This window comes from Leptodactylus fuscus, chromosome 1 (assembly GCF_031893055.1).
Source record: "Leptodactylus fuscus isolate aLepFus1 chromosome 1, aLepFus1.hap2, whole genome shotgun sequence".
Taxonomy (NCBI): Eukaryota; Metazoa; Chordata; class Amphibia; order Anura; family Leptodactylidae; genus Leptodactylus; species Leptodactylus fuscus.
Window position 1 is genome coordinate 256528229 of NC_134265.1, and position 20484 is coordinate 256548712.

Sequence of the window (20484 nt, forward strand, 5' to 3'; positions counted from 1 at the left end):
TTGGCTACTCAGGGAACCAGCAATTTTGATGGACTTCTACAAGTATAGCATCCAAGTTGTTCCAACTAGGAAGCCAAACAGAAAATGAGCACAAGTACTAGAAGATGGACTTCGGTAATATTTGCAGAACGAGGGCTGGAAGGAAATGTCGAAATGTGTGTGTGTGAGAGAGGAGCTAAAAGGGGGAGATGCAAAGGAGGAACTAGAGCAAGAGCTGTACTGTACTGTAATGTGATAGTCAGAAAACCAGCTATCTAATCTTGCCTGCAAATTCCTTCCCCCTCTGTGTGCATGACAGAAGGCAGTTTACTGTGTGGTAGCTGGAGGCAGTGTCTGTGAAGCTGCAGAGCAAGCAAGGAGTCAGCCAGAAGAGCAGTGTGATCCACTCCACAGCTTCAATGCAGCCCAGGCTTCTGCTTACTATTGTACAGCCAAAAAAAAATGTGAGGCTTTATGTGGGAAGCCCTGAGTAGGGAACTGATTTACATTACCCAAGCTAGCAGTCAGGCAGAGCTCCTTGTCAGCAGACACTACGTTGGGGTTGGTTCACATGCCAGTCACGTCCACCCTTTGGAACAGTGAACAGCAACACCGGGGCTTCATCAAGTGATGAGAGCAGACGTCAAACTGCCCTATGAATATTGATGTGGAGGCTAGTCTGCTTTCGTAGAGGAGCAGAAGGAAGCAAGATGGCTGCCCTTTAGGATTTGTTAGAAAGGAGACCAGACTGTGTTTGCTGGATTTCTGCAAGGCAGAGGGACATTTAAGAGGTCAGAGTGCTGCTATATTTATGCCCATACGTCCTTCCCTATCTCTCTCTTCCCTGTTTCTTTCTCACACTCTTCGAGACACATCTGTTTGTTCAGTGTGTGCAAGAATAAAGAGGAGAAAATACTGATCCTTCTCCAACATGGCTGACAAGTGTAGTTTTTAAATAATAAAGAGCCTTTTCTTTCCATGTTTTTTCTCTTTCCACAAGGCTTTCTGCCGCCTGCTTTGTGCTTGCCTTCGCTTGCTGTTTAGTACATGTTAGTTTTTGGTGTCTTTTCTCTCCATATTTCCTGTTCTGTGTATGAAAAAGTAAGGTAGAAGAAGCCTTCAACTCTGCTTGTATCCACTTCTCATTTACACTGCTAGCTTTTGGGACAATTGTTGGCCTTGTGTTTTATTCTTTTAAGCAAATTTTTTTTGATTGTTTTGCTTTTTTTCATGCAAGTTTTATTTTTATTCTTCATGTTTTGCAGCTAACCCCATACCTTTTATATGGTCAGCCTACATGCCATGTGACTAGATATATGAGCAGACTTTAAGAAAGAGACATCTTGCTCTGTTTTTCCTTCTGTCGCCCGGCATGTGTCTTTCAGCATACCTTGGACATTTTTTTTTTAAGGCTGCATTCTGCCTTTGTGCTGCTGGTGAATCAGCTTTCCTTTACATAGCCGGTGAATGACAAGCAGACACAAAGGCAGGCGCAGTCAAAAGGACAGAGACATAAGAGCCATTAATATACATTTTTTGTAAATGTTATGTATTGTATGGTTAATAAGCTTATTGATGAGAAGTGAGCTTGTCTTTTTATTTCCCTTTTTACAATGAAACAGCTAATGTCAATATGTAGAATAAGAATGGAATTTGTTGTTGTATTTTTGTTACAATGTAAGCAAAACAGTAGTTGGTCTTTTGGCACCTCTCATGACAGTCCAGATAAGCAGGTGATAGCAGTAGATGATCACTTGATATGTGTGAATATTTACGCCATTACAGATAATTCTATTTTGTGTGGCAGGCTGTATGATTTGGGATGCTTAATGGCCATTCAACCCTATGGATAGACCTATCTAAAGATGAAGGTGGCCAGTGCCATTTTAAATGGATAAATAAAGACATAGGGAACCTCCATCTCAGAACCAGCGAACAGTTCATTGTGACACCCAAGGAAATTCTTCAATGCAGTTGGTTTCGTCACACTTTGGCTGAACCATATAAAAAGTGAGGTAAGGCACAGCACAGATTCATTCAGAAAACTGCATCCCTAGCTCATCTCCCAACAGTGGCTTTTTCTCCATTCCCTAGGATTAAAAGATCTGTTTCCTGTTGCTAGCTAATGGAGGTTGTTCCATTTGCATCTTAATGGCTGTCTGCAGTGCTGCATAGTGGGGAGGAACTATGCAGATTCAATTGTATATTTACATGTCTATTCTAACATAGGACTTTCATTTTTACTTTCAAAGCTTAGAATAAAAGGGGACCATTAGAAATCCTTGTTTGTCATTTCAATGGAACGAGGCAGCCTTGTGGGAAGTAGTAAGATGTTGGGAAAGTTAATCCTTAATGGCTAGACAATAGCCATGGAAAGGTGTGTGAAACACATCAGTGTTTACAATCAGACATCACTAATGTGCTTGCAAAGGGGTAGTTAGCAGCTCGCTTGTCCCTGCTTTCACATGGTAATTTTTATCTAACTGTTAGGTCTCAATGTGTCTGGTTAACTCAAAAATATCTTATCATTGTGCATTGGAAAAACTGAATGTAGATGACTCAGAATACTTGTTGTTTTTTTCTACTAATGGATGATGCAAAGTTGTGGGTTGTGACTGCGCTGAATATTGTTTTGGTACCTGGAGTTATAGAATAGTAGAGTAAGTTTTGCAGAGAACAAACCAGTGAGATTTACACTGTTTATATGCATGGTCCTAGCATTTAAAACTACTCTATCTGGTTGAAAAGTCTTTCTTTTTTATGAGGTATGGTATTGGCATTGGTTCTATGACACTTGGCACTTAGCCAGGGCACTGAAATAGTCTTGATGCGGTGCGCATGGTCTTGGACTCTGGCATGTCAACATTGTTTAAAGAGCAGGCTACATGCGCCAGCTAAAGCTTGTTACGACTGAGGCAGTTTGGATGGTTGTTTGTCAAATTTGGGTTTAGCTAGGTATCGCAAGTGTATTATCCTAATGTATAATCTTTTAACACATTAGACCGCTTTCTTTCAATGCCTAAAATGCACCAACTCCATTTCACATACTTAATTTAAGGTGAAATTCTTATTCTGCAAAGTGGAATCTTTGACGTTACGGTAACTGTACCGCCAGCTGATTTCAGAACAAGTTACTGAAAAGTCTACAGAGCCTTATGTTCACGTGAAAGTGCTGCCAAGTAAACAGGAATGTCAGTGGTTATCTTTGGAAATAATTCTGCAAAACATTACCACAAACTGTTCAGTCAGATTCACAGTATCCCTACGTCTCATTGTGGTGTATAATCACATGGAGGGCGGACATCCAAAATACAGTTCCTTACCATCCACAAACCACTTCTTGCCAGAAATGCACCTTGTAGGCCGTAAAAATTCAAAACTTGAGATAGGCTAACAGCAGACATGGGGCAAAATTGATAAAATATATTAATAATATTAGTGTAAAACTTTCCAATTTATTGCATACAAATGAGTAGGAATATAATAATAAATGCAGTTGACCATGAAATTAAATGTATGCCCATACTTATGGTTCAATGGACAGAAAGATATCTCATATCAGCAATTTTACTATTCCACAATAGGTTAAAGGGAAACACAATATCAAACCAGCCACATTGTATTCTAGGGGACATTAAGGTTACCATCATCATACCTTTTAATACAATAGATACACCCTTTTCTTGAAAAAGCCAATGACTTCTTTAGAAATATACAAAGGAGGCTAAAATTCAATGGAGGCATGTCAAAGTCTTCAAAGGTTCCCTTTCCAGGTTTGAGTTGCAGCAACTGTATATTGCCAACCTCTCATTTGGAATGCCTGCACCTTGTTGACTCATGCAGTTGAACTTTATTTGCATATTTCTAAAAATGACCTCTTCAAAGAATTGTGCGTTTATTGGAATAAATGTACAATGATGCTTAGCATGTCTCCTATAAAGCACCGTGGCTGGTTGGATATCGACTTTTCTGGAGACAGACTCATTTAATGTTATTATTTAGGCTTATTGTCTAATATTGTTTAGGCATTGTAGGATAGTAAAAATTGGGAATTGTAGATGACCGCCCTATCCATCCTATCACCTTGGCACTGTTTGGTGAGCAGGAGGAGGCTTCCACACTTACAACCATTTGACATGGTAACATCAGGTTCTTGATCTGGCCTTACCCGCACCAGACACCACAGTATGTTTATGAATTGGATTCATTTCATTTAAATGTTATGTCTCTTTATGGCAGATTTACCACAAGTTTGGAAGGGCATATATGATGATGATGATGATGATGATGATGATGATGATGATGATGATGATAAGGACATTGGGGAAGCAGTAGAGTATTATTACTGTTTGTGCCTAAAATATAACCAAAATTCTCACAAGTCTGAAACCCTCTCTACAAATGTTACTGCAAGAATTCTACGTGTCATTCCGCCTCTTCATTGTCTGTGTCTAGATCCTCATATCAAATTGTACAATGTTATTTACTTACTAACATTCAGTGCCCAAACATCTGCATCTTCAATGAACAAGATTGCTTTCTTTCTTTACCTCTTTTTATCTTTGTGTGTGTTAAGGAAACATTTACAAGGATTGTTGTCCAACTTCAAAACTTTCAGTGATTCTCATAAGTGTTTTGTTTTTTGATTTTAATTTTTGGGCCTTGTTTTAATGCGATAAATACTTAGATGTATTTCTGGATTTTGTCAATTCAAAAGCAAGTGAACTTCCAAATTGAAAGAAATCTTGTTTGTCCGTAGGAGTCAGTGACATAGGCAAATGTCATGACACCATAAATAATTATAATAATTAATCCTTATGTGGTCATAGACATAAGATCTGGGTTATTTTGGCAGAATTCCAGTCTAATATACAAGAAATAGCCCATGATATCTGCAACTGGGGTAAAAAAGGATTGGTATTTTAGGTATCAACATGTCCAATCTTACATGAAAGATACTCTGTATTAGCTAGGTCATTTGGGAATGTGACCTACCATGAATTGTAAGAGATGTCAGCTAATAATCCATCATTTAGTGAAGAGATAAAATACTCTTCAAGGACATTAACATTAGCATATAATCCTGGAGATGAAAGAGATTTAGGTCAAATTGTAAGAGAATATGGAAAGATGGTGTCAACATCATAATATGAAACTGTGGAAATATATTTTTTTGGTTTCATTTCTATGTTAGTAATGGGATAGGATGGAAGTGGGAAGGGAAAAAATAAGGATCTTTAAAATGTAATTTATTAAAAGGTTTGGTATTTTATATTTATGCTAATGAGTAGAGATGAGCAAACACTGTTCGGATCAGCCGATCCGAACAGCACGCACCCATAGAAATGAATGGAAGCACCTGTGACGCTGACTTTGCCGGCGGCCGGCCGGCCGCCGTGCCAGGTGCTTCCATTCATTTCTATGGGTGCGTGCTGTTCAGATCGGCTGATCCGAACAGTGTTCGCTCATCTCTACTAATGAGATATAAAGGGCTTCAGGGGCGTTTACTTTTATATGCGCTGTAGAGTAAATGGGTTCACAGCCGTTTTCATGGGGTTCGGCAAGTGCAGTACTGAATGTATGCCTGTGCATGCCCGCCAACATGATCCTCAACATGGAAACCAGTACAGCGGTGTAGCACTACTAGGTGGAGGATGACGTTAGTGGGCATGCACACCAAGAAAATGGCTTTGAACACCTAAAGCTCATTTCAACTAAGTAACAGAATTCTAAAACAACAAAATTCTCAGGAATGAATATCAAATATAACACAGACCTATTTGGAAACCTTCCCAGAGGCCCTACAAGGTGCTGTGAGTATGTTGTTGTTATTATTATTGTTTACTTATATAGCACCATTAATTCCATGCTGCTCTACATTTGAGGGTCTACATATGGAACACAAAATGTACAAAACTGGGGACAACACAGTTGCTCAGTGGTTAGCACTGCAGCCTTACTGCACTGGAGTCCTGGGTTCGAATCCCACCAGGAACAACATCTGCAAGGAGTTTATATGTTCTCCCTCTGTTTGCGTGGATATCCTCCCATTCTACAAAGACATACTGATAGGAGAAGGAAAAAAAAGTATATTGTGATCCCTAAATGGGGCTCACAATCTACATTAAAAACAAACAAACAAATATAATAATAACAGTGACCGACTGGCACAGTGGGATAGAGGGCCCTGCCCGCAAGGATTTCAGTCTATGAGGGAAGAGGCTGTTCAGATATTGGTGTGGTGACAGTAGTGTTGTGTTATTGGGGGTTGTAGGCCTTCCTGAATAGGTGAGTCTTCAGGGCCTTCTTAATGTTGATTCTGCTGCTGGCAGACTGCCTTAAAGATGAAAATATACAGTGTTTTGGATTGTATTCTTGTAATGATTTGTCATATTTATATATTTAGAGGCAAAATAATAAGGACAAAAATATGCTTAATCCTTTATAGACTGGCTATACAGAATCCCTCTTTGCTTCTGGCGGTAAAGGTGACAGCTAATCTGAGGATGCATGCTTAAGGTGAAGTTAGAGGAAATAGCAGTGTTGTCCAGGGCTAGAATACTGTGGCCTGTCCTCTGCAGCCCCTTCTGTTGATGGGTAGATGGGTTGAATCTCCACTGATGAATTGAGGGTAAGTCATCAAGTATCAGAAAGTGAGTGATCTCTATTCTAATACTGACAGCTTTGACTCTGTACATACTTTATATACACACGTATATGGCTAAATGCAACAAATACACAAGCACAGCTAGACCAAGATCATTACTATAATTGGGCGTTTTTCTGCCAGTGTGTTGTATTAAGAGCAAGCATTGGAATTCTGCATGTGGCTTTTTAAATGGAGCATAATGTTGCTTGACTGGTATTATGTAATAGTGAGATCCGTAAAACAAGTTATGTAATTTTATTGGTTTTACTCAGGGCGTAACTTTCATTACAATATTTAATAAAGTATCTGAACAAATATTTATATGATTATACTAAACTAGTGAAATAAACCTAATTCCAAATATGATAGTCTACTTTGTAATGGACACTATATAATAAACAATGTATTTAATATATACTGTATATAAAGAGAGTAGTATTATCTGTCATAATAAGAATCACCTCATAAAACATTATGGTTTTTCCCAGTTAAAATATGTGTAACATAAGGAACTGGGTATGGTTGACGCAAACATTTAAAGTGATGTGAAAGTTCTGAGCTCTTCATGAAGACTTTAGTTAATAGCTTAAAGGGAACTTGTTATCAGGTTTATGCTGTCTTTGGGATCATTGGTGTCTTACTATGTAACCCTGCAGTGTTATAGAGAAAATACAGTCTTAAAAACCATTTGGGCACAGGGAGATGAGTCCACTGCGCAGCTTTCCCCCACCCTATAGGCAAATAGGGATCAGGAGGGGTAGAATCCTTATCATGGACAATTCTTCCCTTTCCCAACTAATTTTCACGCTGTGCCTTCTCTGTAAAGCTGTTTCGTTGCTTGGTTTGGGCAGCATGAACGTCATGGTAGATGTTTTCTTTTTATCCTTCATACTGGCTGTTTTGTTGTGAGCGCATTGAATCCTATATGATATAAGTGACTTTGACTTTCCTAGTAACCAATCCGTTTTAGATCAAGTTCACTCCCGCCAGTAGTAGCACATGCTAATAACTTTGACCTAGTAGAGGAAGACTCACCCGACAAGTTGTGACAATGCAGTTAACCAACTATTCAGATGTTTATGAACCCATTGGCTACTGAGGCCAAGGGCCATGTGATAACACTGAGCTTTCAAAGTATAGGATGTTTCTCTAGGGGAGACACCAGGCCAAGCTTTACTCTCACGGGTCCCTAACTCCAGATAAATAATGTTTGCGCCAAACCTCTTCTAAATATCTATCTGAATATATATCTAAATAATGCATTGGACCAATTGTGTCTTTTCATCACTGTATAATTGATTTGACTTATTTAATCCCTTGTATTGACAGTTATATGGTGGCTTTGAAAAAATATAATATAGACTTCAGATTGCAAAAGGTGTATATTATTTATATAAGCAAAATATCCACATTGCCTGTTTCTCCCGCTCGTGTTTTATTGTACCGCAAAGCAAACAAATGAACGTAAGCCGTGTGAGTAGAATCTAAATTAAACCACCCAGAAAAAAAGGTTGTCTAAAAAAGTTATTTATCATTGACACCATTTTTTAACTTGTTGTACGGTGGAAGGAAGAGTTAATATGATGTGTTACCGAGAGACACGTGGGTGATACGCGCACATGTCTGCACTGTTTACAAAACGACGACCCAGAATTCCCAGGGACTTTTACGTAACCGTTTCTAGGTGGAAGGATTGACAAAAAATTGTGCTGCTTGCATGAGCTCAAAGAATACCTGGTTTCTGTGACTAACATGCTTCCCTAGTGAGGTTGACCCAGCGCAATTTTAGCTTTATTCTGTCTTTGTACAATCATGTGAGTGATATCAAGCACCGTGACTTAGAGAGAGGTCATCTGCGGTGAGCCAAAAATAGATTCTAACCAGTCTGACAAACACAGGTCTGGTGGTTGTTGCGCTACGCACTGGCGATAGAAAACCTTGCTGCCTGGAACCTATAAATAATTTTGGCTGTGCTGTAAGGGAATTGGAAGGCATAGAAACCTTTTGAGTCTGTAAACAAAACGCTCGCCATTAAACACAGTTGTTGTGAGGGGATTGTTTGCCTTGTCTCAATCCCATGTTATAGCAATATGTTTCTAGTATTCTTTCCGTACAGATCATTAGTTGCCTGGGACGCTTTTATTAATACATATAAATAGATTAGATGCAGGGACCCGAGACGAAATAGGAAAAAATAGCACCAAGTGATTATGTGGTATTATATGGACACAACCTTTCTATCATTATCCTGCACCATATATTTGCACCAGAAGAGTTAAGTAGTTCTCGCCTTTGACCTGCACTGTATTCTTTGCATTATTGTTTGCTTGCCAGACCAAAAGTTCACTGATTATCGGTAACTCTTTAACATTGGTATTTGTATGTCTCCGTAAAGAAGCTTCACTGCTGTGTCCTGATATGCCCTCACGTACCGCTGACACAAGCTACCATCAACTTACACACTCTCCGCTCTTTGCTCCTAAGAAGCCATCCAATGCTAAAAAAGCACCCTACAGTAAATCTATAAAAAGAGATATGTACAGGATGGGAAGTTATGGCATTGGTGTTAGCAGAGTCATCAGAGAATTAAGACTATGCGTTATACATGCATGATGCCATCAACGGATTTTCGGATCGTGCAGTAGTAAATGAGTATAGACGGTGCTCAGATGATCTTACCATTCTGCTGAATCATAACAAGATTGATTCATACAGCTGAGTTTTCTACAAGGTCTCGGGAATACTTAGCTGACAACGTGGTCGAGGTTCCTCTTTAATATTAGGAGACCTGCTGCTACTCTTTAGGCTCCAATGTAGGAATAGACAAGGAGGGAGGGAGTTAAACATTTCTGGCGTTGTTGCATTAATATTGGTGCCAGAGGTGACTCCACGAATAGGAGATTCCAGGTCACTGTGACGCCTTCTCACGTGGTGACGCGCACATGGCTACAATGTTTACAAACATGATTCCAGAAATACTAGGGGGAAATTGGAGGGTGTGTCAATCCTATTAAGTGTCACAGGTGCCGAAAATGTCTGGAGACCAAGACAAAAAAACTGAATGGGACATCCTTCACATTTGCTTGTCATCGAAAACGGTCAATTAATTAGATTTACGATTATTAACATGACAATATCTGCAACATTCCGTTCCTGTTAGCGAAGAGCGATTTACAGGGTCTCTACAAGAATAGACCTAGATTAAGCAAATATAAATACTATCAGATATTAACATACAAGTCAGAGCTGCCGAGAATAATCCTGCTGGAGAGATTAATAACTGCATTATCGGTGCGCTGGCAATGGTTAACTATATAAATATCACTGTGGTATATTTTTGGATCCAGATTCGCATGAACCATTCACTTCTCATCTATAAGAGCAGTGGTTTTTCATCTTTTCCTAAGGATGTGAAGAGGCAAATTATCTGTTCTGTTTGGAAACACTGGTCATAGGATTTGCAGGATGTAGAGAAGAAAAAAAACATTGCGCATGTCTTGAGAGGGTCAATCTGGGACACTAGGAAATAAAGCATAAGGAGTAGCATCATACAATGAGTCCTTTCTCTGTGCTTAGAAACAGATTGCTTATATTACCTGCTCCAGAACCAGTTACAGAGTGTGTGGTGACACAACGATGCCGGATTTTATACTGGGGGGAACCTGACCTCCAGCCCATGAAACATAACAGATTTATTCTCATAAGGGTTATGAATCATTTTTGATATATATGTCACTTTATATTGCAGTTGCTAGGGTTTATATAAGACCAGATGACATGACTGCAGAGCTGAGTTATAGACTCCTCATCTACTTATTCACATTACACAGAACATGTGTTGTATCACATTGTATGTGGTGACCAAATGTATGGCCCCCTCGCTTGGAGTCTGTATTCTTTATGTGCAAATAAACCTAGTGACTAAAGGTGCTATTACACTGACTGATTCCGGCGGATCAGCATAAAATACATCGATTGATAAGAAACAGATTCTCCTTTGCTTTGGCCTATTTATGCAGGCTGGCACAAAGTGAATGGGGGATGAATAGAGATGAGCGAACAGTGTTCTATCGAACTCATGTTCGATCGGATATTAGGCTGTTCGGCATGTTCGAATCGAATCGAACACCGCGTGGTAAAGTGCGCCATTACTCGATTCCCCTCCCACCTTCCCTGGCGCCTTTTTTGCTCCAATAACAGCGCTGGGTAGGTGGGACAGGAACTACGACACCGGTGACGTTGAAAAAAGTAGGCAAAACCCATTGGCTGCCGAAAACATGTGACCTCTAATTTAAAAGAACAGCGACGCCCAGCTTCGCGTCATTCTGAGCTTGCAATTCACCGAGGACGGAGGTTTCCGTCCAGCTAGCTAGGGCTTAGATTCTGGGTAGGCAGGGACAGGCTAGGATAGGAAGGAGAAGACAACCAACAGCTCTTATAAGAGCTAAATTCCAGGGAGAAGCTTGTCAGTGTAACGTGGCACTGACGGGCTCAATCGCCGCAACCCAGCTTTCCCAGGATCCTGAATGGAATACACTGTCAGTGTATTCCCGTATACCCGATATATACCCCGATACCCGTTCCAACGGTGTGCCCCCCCACCTTCACCCCAGAAATACCCTGCAAGTCCCCTAGCAATAGAATTGGGGCTATATACACCCACAATTTTTACTACTGGTATACAGTGCCATTGTCTGACTGGGAATTCAAAGAATATATTGGGAATACAAATACCCTCATTTCTTGCTACTGCCATATAGTGCCAGTTTCTGACTGGTAATTCAAAGAATATATTGGGGTTACGTGCACCCACAATTTTTACTACTGGTATACAGTGCCATTGTCTGACTGGGAATTCAAAGAATATATTGGGAATACAAATACCCTCATTTCTTGCTACTGCCATATAGTGCCAGTGTCTGACTGGGAATTCAAAGAATATATTGGGGTTACGTGCACCCACAATTTTTACTACTGGTATACAGTGCCATTGTCTGACTGGGAATTCAAAGAGTATATTGGGAATACAAATACCCTCATTTCTTGCTACTGCCATATAGTGCCAGTTTCTGACTGGGAATTCAAAGAATATATTGGGGTTACGTGCACCCACAATTTTTACTACTGGTATACAGTGCCATTGTCTGACTGGGAATTCAAAGAATATATTGGGGTTATAAATACCCTCATTTCTTGCTACTGCCATATAGTGCCAGTTTCTGACTGGTAATTCAAAGAATATATTGGGGTTACGTGCACCCACAATTTTTACTACTGGTATACAGTGCCATTGTCTGACTGGGAATTCAAAGAGTATATTGGGAATACAAATACCCTCATTTCTTGCTACTGCCATATAGTGCCAGTGTCTGACTGGGAATTCAAAGAATATATTGGGGTTACGTGCACCCACAATTTTTACTACTGGTATACAGTGCCATTGTCTGACTGGGAATTCAAAGAGTATATTGGGAATACAAATACCCTCATTTCTTGCTACTGCCATATAGTGCCAGTTTCTGACTGGGAATTCAAAGAATATATTGGGGTTACGTGCACCCACAATTTTTACTACTGGTATACAGTGCCATTGTCTGACTGGGAATTCAAAGAGTATATTGGGAATACAAATACCCTCATTTCTTGCTACTGCCATATAGTGCCAGTTTCTGACTGGGAATTCAAAGAATATATTGGGGTTACGTGCACCCACAATTTTTACTACTGGTATACAGTGCCATTGTCTGACTGGGAATTCAAAGAGTATATTGGGAATACAAATACCCTCATTTCTTGCTACTGCCATATAGTGCCAGTTTCTGACTGGGAATTCAAAGAATATATTGGGGTTACGTGCACCCACAATTTTTACTACTGGTATACAGTGCCATTGTCTGACTGGGAATTCAAAGAATATATTGGGGTTATAAATACCCTCATTTCTTGCTACTGCCATATAGTGCCAGTTTCTGACTGGGAATTCAAAGAATATATTGGGGTTACGTGCACCCACAATTTTTACTACTGGTATACAGTGCCATTGTCTGACTGGGAATTCAAAGAATATATTGGGGTTATAAATACCCTCATTTCTTGCTACTGCCATATAGTGCCAGTTTCTGACTGGTAATTCAAAGAATATATTGGGGTTACGTGCACCCACAATTTTTACTACTGGTATACAGTGCCATTGTCTGACTGGGAATTCAAAGAGTATATTGGGAATACAAATACCCTCATTTCTTGCTACTGCCATATAGTGCCAGTGTCTGACTGGGAATTCAAAGAATATATTGGGGTTACGTGCACCCACAATTTTTACTACTGGTATACAGTGCCATTGTCTGACTGGGAATTCAAAGAGTATATTGGGAATACAAATACCCTCATTTCTTGCTACTGCCATATAGTGCCAGTTTCTGACTGGGAATTCAAAGAATATATTGGGGTTACGTGCACCCACAATTTTTACTACTGGTATACAGTGCCATTGTCTGACTGGGAATTCAAAGAGTATATTGGGAATACAAATACCCTCATTTCTTGCTACTGCCATATAGTGCCAGTTTCTGACTGGGAATTCAAAGAATATATTGGGGTTACGTGCACCCACAATTTTTACTACTGGTATACAGTGCCATTGTCTGACTGGGAATTCAAAGAATATATTGGGGTTATAAATACCCTCATTTCTTGCTACTGCCATATAGTGCCAGTTTCTGACTGGGAATTCAAAGAATATATTGGGGTTACGTGCACCCACAATTTTTACTACTGGTATACAGTGCCATTGTCTGACTGGGAATTCAAAGAATATATTGGGGTTATAAATACCCTCATTTCTTGCTACTGCCATATAGTGCCAGTTTCTGACTGGTAATTCAAAGAATATATTGGGGTTACGTGCACCCACAATTTTTACTACTGGTATACAGTGCCATTGTCTGACTGGGAATTCAAAGAATATATTGGGAATACAAATACCCTCATTTCTTGCTACTGCCATATAGTGCCAGTGTCTGACTGGGAATTCAAAGAATATATTGGGGTTACGTGCACCCACAATTTTTACTACTGGTATACAGTGCCATTGTCTGACTGGGAATTCAAAGAATATATTGGGAATACAAATACCCTCATTTCTTGCTACTGCCATATAGTGCCAGTGTCTGACTGGGAATTCAAAGAATATATTGGGGTTACGTGCACCCACAATTTTTACTACTGGTATACAGTGCCATTGTCTGACTGGGAATTCAAAGAGTATATTGGGAATACAAATACCCTCATTTCTTGCTACTGCCATATAGTGCCAGTTTCTGACTGGGAATTCAAAGAATATATTGGGGTTACGTGCACCCACAATTTTTACTACTGGTATACAGTGCCATTGTCTGACTGGGAATTCAAAGAATATATTGGGGTTATAAATACCCTCATTTCTTGCTACTGCCATATAGTGCCAGTTTCTGACTGGTAATTCAAAGAATATATTGGGGTTACGTGCACCCACAATTTTTACTACTGGTATACAGTGCCATTGTCTGACTGGGAATTCAAAGAGTATATTGGGAATACAAATACCCTCATTTCTTGCTACTGCCATATAGTGCCAGTTTCTGACTGGGAATTCAAAGAATATATTGGGGTTACGTGCACCCACAATTTTTACTACTGGTATACAGTGCCAATTTCTAACTAGGAATTCAAAATGCGCAAGGCTCCCGGAAAGGGACGTGGACGAGGCCGTGGGCGAGGTCGGGGGAATGGTTCTGGGGAGCAAGGTAGCAGTGAAGCCACAGGGCGTCCCGTGCCTACTCCTGTGGGGCAGCAAGCATTGCGCCACTCCACAGTGCCAGGGTTGCTTGCCACATTAACTAAACTGCAGGGTACAAACCTTAGTAGGCCCGAGAACCAGGAACAGGTCTTGCAATGGCTGTCAGAGAACGCTTACAGCACATTGTCCAGCAGCCAGTCAGACTCTGCCTCCTCTCCTCCTATTACCCAACAGTCTTGTCTTCCTTCCTCCCAAAATTCCGAAGCTTTACAGAACAATAACCCAAACTGTCCCTGCTCCCCAGAGCTGTTCTCCGCTCCTTTCATTGTCCCTCAACCTGCCTCTCCACGTCACGATTCCACGAACCTAACAGAGGAGCATCTGTATCCAGATGCTCAAACACTAGAGTCTCCTCCATCTCCGTTCGATTTGGTGGTGGATGACCAGCAACCCACCCTCATCGACGATGATGTGACGCAGTTGCCGTCAGGGCATCCAGTTGACCGGCGCATTGTGCGGGAGGAGGAGATGAGACAGGAGTTGGAAGAGGAAGTGGTGGATGATGAGGACACTGACCCGACCTGGACAGGGGGGATGTCAAGCGGGGAAAGTAGTGTGGATGTTGAGGCAGGTGCAGCACCAAAAAGGGTAGCTAGAGGCAGAGGCAGAGGTCAGCAGCTTAGGCGAAGCCAGGCCACACCCGGAATCTCCCAAGATGTTCCAGTTCGTACCCAGCCCCGAAAAACTCCCACCTCGAGGGCACGTTTCTCGAAGGTGTGGAGTTTTTTCAAGGAATGCGCCGAGGACAGATATAGTGTTGTCTGCACAATTTGCCTCTCGAAATTGATTAGGGGCTCTGAGAAGAGCAACCTGTCCACCACTTCAATGCGCCGTCATTTGGAATCCAAGCACTGGAATCAGTGGCAGGCAGCAACGGCAGGACAAAGGCCGACTGCCGTTCACGCCACTGCCACTGCCTCTGCCTCTGCCACTGCCACTGCTGACTGTGCTGGCGATGCACTCCAGAGGACGAGCCAGGACACCACTTCATCTGCCTCCGCCACTTTGTTGACTTCTACCTCATCCTCCCCTGGTCCTGTCTTATCTCCTTCTCCTGCACCATCAAAGGCACCATCAGGCGTTTCTTTACAACAACCCACCATCTCTCAGACATTGGAGCGGCGGCAGAAATACACTGCTAACCACCCACACGCGCAAGCCTTGAACGCCAACATCGCTAAACTGCTGGCCCAGGAGATGTTGGCGTTCCGGCTTGTTGAAACTCCCGCCTTCCTGGACCTGATGGCAACTGCGGCACCTCGCTATGCCGTCCCTAGCCGTCACTACTTCTCCCGGTGTGCCGTCCCCGCCTTGCACCAGCACGTGTCACTCAACATCAGGCGGGCCCTTAGTTCCGCGCTTTGCACAAAGGTCCACTTGACCACCGACGCGTGGACAAGTGCATGCGGACAGGGACGCTACATTTCACTGACGGCACACTGGGTGAATGTAGTTGAGGCTGGGACTGCTTCCCAAACTGGCCCGGTGTACCTCGTCTCCCCGCCTAACATTCCTGGCAGGGACACGAGAAGAACACCCCCCTCCTCCTCCTCCTCCTCTACCGCCTCCTCCTCCGCCACCGCCTCCTCCTCCGCCACCGCCTCCTCCTCCGCTGTTAGATTGACCCCAGCTACGAGTTGGAAACGTTGCAGCACTGGCGTTGGTAGACGTCAGCAGGCTGTGCTGAAGCTGATCAGCTTGGGGGACAGACAGCACACTGCCTCCGAGGTGAGGGATGCCCTCCTCGATGAGACGGCAATATGGTTTGAGCCGCTGCACCTGGGCCCAGGCATGGTCGTTTGTGATAACGGCCGGAACCTGGTAGCAGCTCTGGAGCTTGCCGGACTCCAACATGTTCCATGCCTGGCCCACGTCTTCAACCTAGTGGTGCAACGTTTCCTAAAGAGCTACCCCAATGTTCCAGAGCTACTGGTGAAAGTGCGGCGCATGTGCGCCCACTTTCGCAAGTCGACAGTAGCCGCTGCTAGCTTAAAATCTCTCCAGCAACGCCTGCATGTGCCACAACACCGGCTTTTGTGCGACGTCCCCACACGCTGGAACTCAACGTTTCAGATGTTGAATAGAGTGGTTGAGCAGCAGAGACCTTTGATGGAATACCAGCTACAAAACCCTAGGGTGCCACAAAGTCAGCTGCCTCAGTTTCACATCCATGAGTGGCCATGGATGAGAGACCTTTGTGACATCCTACGGGTCTTTGAGGAGTCCACAAGGAGGGTGAGCTCTGAGGATGCGATGGTGAGCCTTACAATCCCGCTCTTGTGTGTTCTGAGAGAATCCCTGATTGACATCAGGGATAACTCAGATCACACAGAGGAGTTAGGGATAGCATCCGATCCGTCACAGCTGGAGAGTAGGTCCACACATCTGTCCGCTTCACTGCGTTTAATGGAGGAGGAGGAGGAGGAGGAGGAGGAAGAAGAGTTGTCCGATGATGTGATGGTGATACAGGAGGCTTCCGGGCAACTTCGAATCGTCCCATTGTTGCAGCGCGGATGGGTAGACATGGAGGATGAGGAGGAAATGGAGATTGAACTTTCCGGTGGGGCCAGAGGAGTCATGCCAACTAACACTGTGGCAGACATGGCTGAGTTCATGTTGGGGTGCTTTACAACCGACAAGCGTATTGTCAAAATCATGGAGGACAACCAGTACTGGATCTTTGCTATCCTTGACCCCCGGTATAAAAACAACATCTCGTCTTTTATTCCGGTAGAGGGGAGGGCCAATCGCATCAATGCTTGCCACAGGCAATTGGTGCAGAATATGATGGAGATGTTTCCAGCATGTGACGTTGGCGGCAGGGAGGGCAGTTCCTCCAGTAGGCAACCAAGTTCTCACCGGTCCACACAAACGAGGGGCACACTGTCTAAGGTCTGGGACACCTTGATGGCACCCCCTCGCCAAAGTGCCGCCACGGAGGGTCCTAGTGTCACCAGGCGTGAGAAGTATAGGCGCATGTTGCGGGAATACCTTTCCGACCACAGCCCTGTCCTCTCCGACCCCTCTGCGCCCTACACGTATTGGGTGTCGAAGTTGGACCTGTGGCTTGAACTTGCCCTATATGCCTTGGAGGTGCTGTCCTGTCCTGCCGCCAGCGTCCTATCTGAGAGGGTGTTCAGTGCAGCCGGTGGCATCATCACTGACAAGCGCACCCGTCTGTCAGCTGAGAGTGCCGACCGGCTCACTTTGATAAAAATGAACCACCACTGGGTAGAGCCGTCATTTTTGTGCCCACCTGTGTAAAGCACCCCAACATGAAACTCCATGTCTGTACTCAACCTCTCCAATTCCTCCGCATCCTCATACTCATCCACCATAAGCGTTGCACAATTCTGCTAATACTAGGCTCCCTCCACCCTGATTTCCCCCAACTCTGCTGGTTAGAGGCTCCCTCCACCATGAATTTGCCCAAACTGGGCTGTTTAGAGGCTCCCTCCACCATGAATTGGTCCAAACTGGGGTGGTTAGAGGCTCCCTCCACCATGAATTGGTCCAAACTGGGGTGGTTAGAGGCTCCCTCCACCATTAATTGGTCCAAACTGGGCTGGTTAGAGGCTCCCTCCACAATTAATTGGTCCAAACTGGGCTAATTAGAGGCTCCCTCCACCATGAATTTGCCCAAACTGGGCTGTTTAGAGGCTCCCTCCACCATGAATTGGTCCAAACTGGGGTGGTTAGAGGCTCCCTCCACCATGAATTGGTCCAAACTGGGGTGGTTAGAGGCTCCCTCCACCATTAATTGGTCCAAACTGGGCTGGTTAGAGGCTCCCTCCACAATTAATTGGTCCAAACTGGGCTAATTAGAGGCTCCCTCCACCATGAATTGGTCCAAACTGGGTTTTTTAGAGGCTCCCTCCACCATTAATTGGTCCAAACTGGGCTGGTTAGAGGCTCCCTCCACAATTAATTGGTCCAAACTGGGCTAATTAGAGGCTCCCTCCACCATGAATTGGTCCAAACTGGGTTTTTTAGAGGCTCCCTCCACCATTAATTGGTCCAAACTGGGCTGGTTAGAGGCTCCCTCCACAATTAATTGGTCCAAACTGGGCTAATTAGAGGCTCCCTCCACCATGAATTGGTCCAAACTGGGTTTTTTAGAGGCTCCCTCCACCATGAATTTGCCCAAACTGGGCTGTTTAGAGGCTCCCTCCACCATGAATTGGTCCAAACTGGGCTGGTTAGAGGCTCCCTCCACCATGAATTTCCCAAAACTTGGCTGTTTAGAGGCTCCCTCCACCATGAATTTGCCCAAACTGGGCTGTTTAGAGGCTCCCTCCACCATTAATTGGTCCAAACTGGGCTGGTTAGAGGCTCCCTCCACCATGAATTTGCCCAAACTGGGGTGGTTAGAGGCTCCCTCCACCATTAATTGGTCCAAACTGGGCTGGTTAGAGGCTCCCTCCACCATGAATTTCCCAAAACTTGGCTGTTTAGAGGCTCCCTCCACCATTAATTGGTCCAAACTGGGCTGGTTAGAGGCTCCCTCCACCATGAATTTGCCCAAACTGGGCTGTTTAGAGGCTCCCTCCACCATTAATTGGTCCAAACTGGGCTGGTTAGAGGCTCCCTCCACCATGAATTTGCCCAAACTGGGCTGTTTAGAGGCTCCCTCCACCATGAATTGGTCCAAACTGGGGTGGTTAGAGGCTCCCTCCACCATGAATTGGTCCAAACTGGGGTGGTTAGAGGCTCCCTCCACCATTAATTGGTCCAAACTGGGCTGGTTAGAGGCTCCCTCCACAATTAATTGGTCCAAACTGGGCTAATTAGAGGCTCCCTCCACCATGAATTGGTCCAAACTGGGTTTTTTAGAGGCTCCCTCCACCATTAATTGGTCCAAACTGGGCTGGTTAGAGGCTCCCTCCACAATTAATTGGTCCAAACTGGGCTAATTAGAGGCTCCCTCCACCATGAATTGGTCCAAACTGGGTTTTTTAGAGGCTCCCTCCACCATGAATTTGCCCAAACTGGGCTGTTTAGAGGCTCCCTCCACCATGAATTGGTCCAAACTGGGCTGGTTAGAGGCTCCCTCCACCATGAATTTCCCAAAACTTGGCTGTTTAGAGGCTCCCTCCACCATTAATTGGTCCAAACTGGGCTGGTTAGAGGCTCCCTCCACCATTAATTGGTCCAAACTGGGCTGGTTAGAGGCTCCCTCCACCATTAATTGGTCCAAACTGGGCTGGTTAGAGGCTCCCTCCACCATGAATTTCCCAAAACTTGGCTGTTTAGAGGCTCCCTCCACCATTAATTGGTCCAAACTGGGCTGGTTAGAGGCTCCCTCCACCATGAATTTGCCCAAACTGGGCTGTTTAGAGGCTCCCTCCACCATGAATTGGTCCAAACTGGGCTGGTTAGAGGCTCCCTCCACCATGAATTTCCCAAAACTTGGCTGTTTAGAGGCTCCCTCCACCATGAATTGGTCCAAACTGGGCTGGTTAGAGGCTCCCTCCACCATGAATTGGTCCAAACTGGGGTGGTTAGAGGCTCCCTCCACCATTAATTGGTCCAAACTGGGCTGGTTAGAGGCTCCCTCCACCATTAATTGGTCCAAACTGGGCTGGTTAGAGGCTCCCTCCACCATGAATTTGCCCAAACTGGGGTGGTTAGAGGCTCCCTCCACCATTAATTGGTCCAAACTGGGCTGGTTAGAGGCTCCCTCCACAATTAATTGGTCCAAACTGGGCTAATTAGAGGCTCCCTCCACCATGAATTGGTCCAAACTGGGTTTTTTAGAGGCTCCCTCCACCATGAATTTGCCCAAACTGGGCTGTTTAGAGGCTCCCTCCACCATGAATTGGTCCAAACTGGGCTGGTTAGAGGCTCCCTCCACCATGAATTTCCCAAAACTTGGCTGTTTAGAGGCTCCCTCCACCATTAATTGGTCCAAACTGGGCTGGTTAGAGGCTCCCTCCACCATTAATTGGTCCAAACTGGGCTGGTTAGAGGCTCCCTCCACCATTAATTGGTCCAAACTGGGCTGGTTAGAGGCTCCCTC

General features: G+C 43.9%; 1 protein-coding gene across 2 annotated transcripts in view; it reads left to right on the forward strand.

Moving 5' to 3' along the window:
* Positions 1 to 348: 348 nt before the first annotated feature.
* TET2 (tet methylcytosine dioxygenase 2) overlaps positions 349 to 20484 on the forward strand; it is a 100617-nt gene continuing 80481 nt past the window's right edge. The window contains exons 1-2 of one of the 2 annotated variants that reach the window (XM_075286048.1): positions 349 to 770; positions 1787 to 1994. The gene's annotated coding sequence lies outside the window, so the exon portion shown is untranslated. The remainder of the gene's footprint in view (positions 771 to 1786; positions 1995 to 20484) is intronic. The other variant, XM_075286041.1, reaches the window with a different exon arrangement.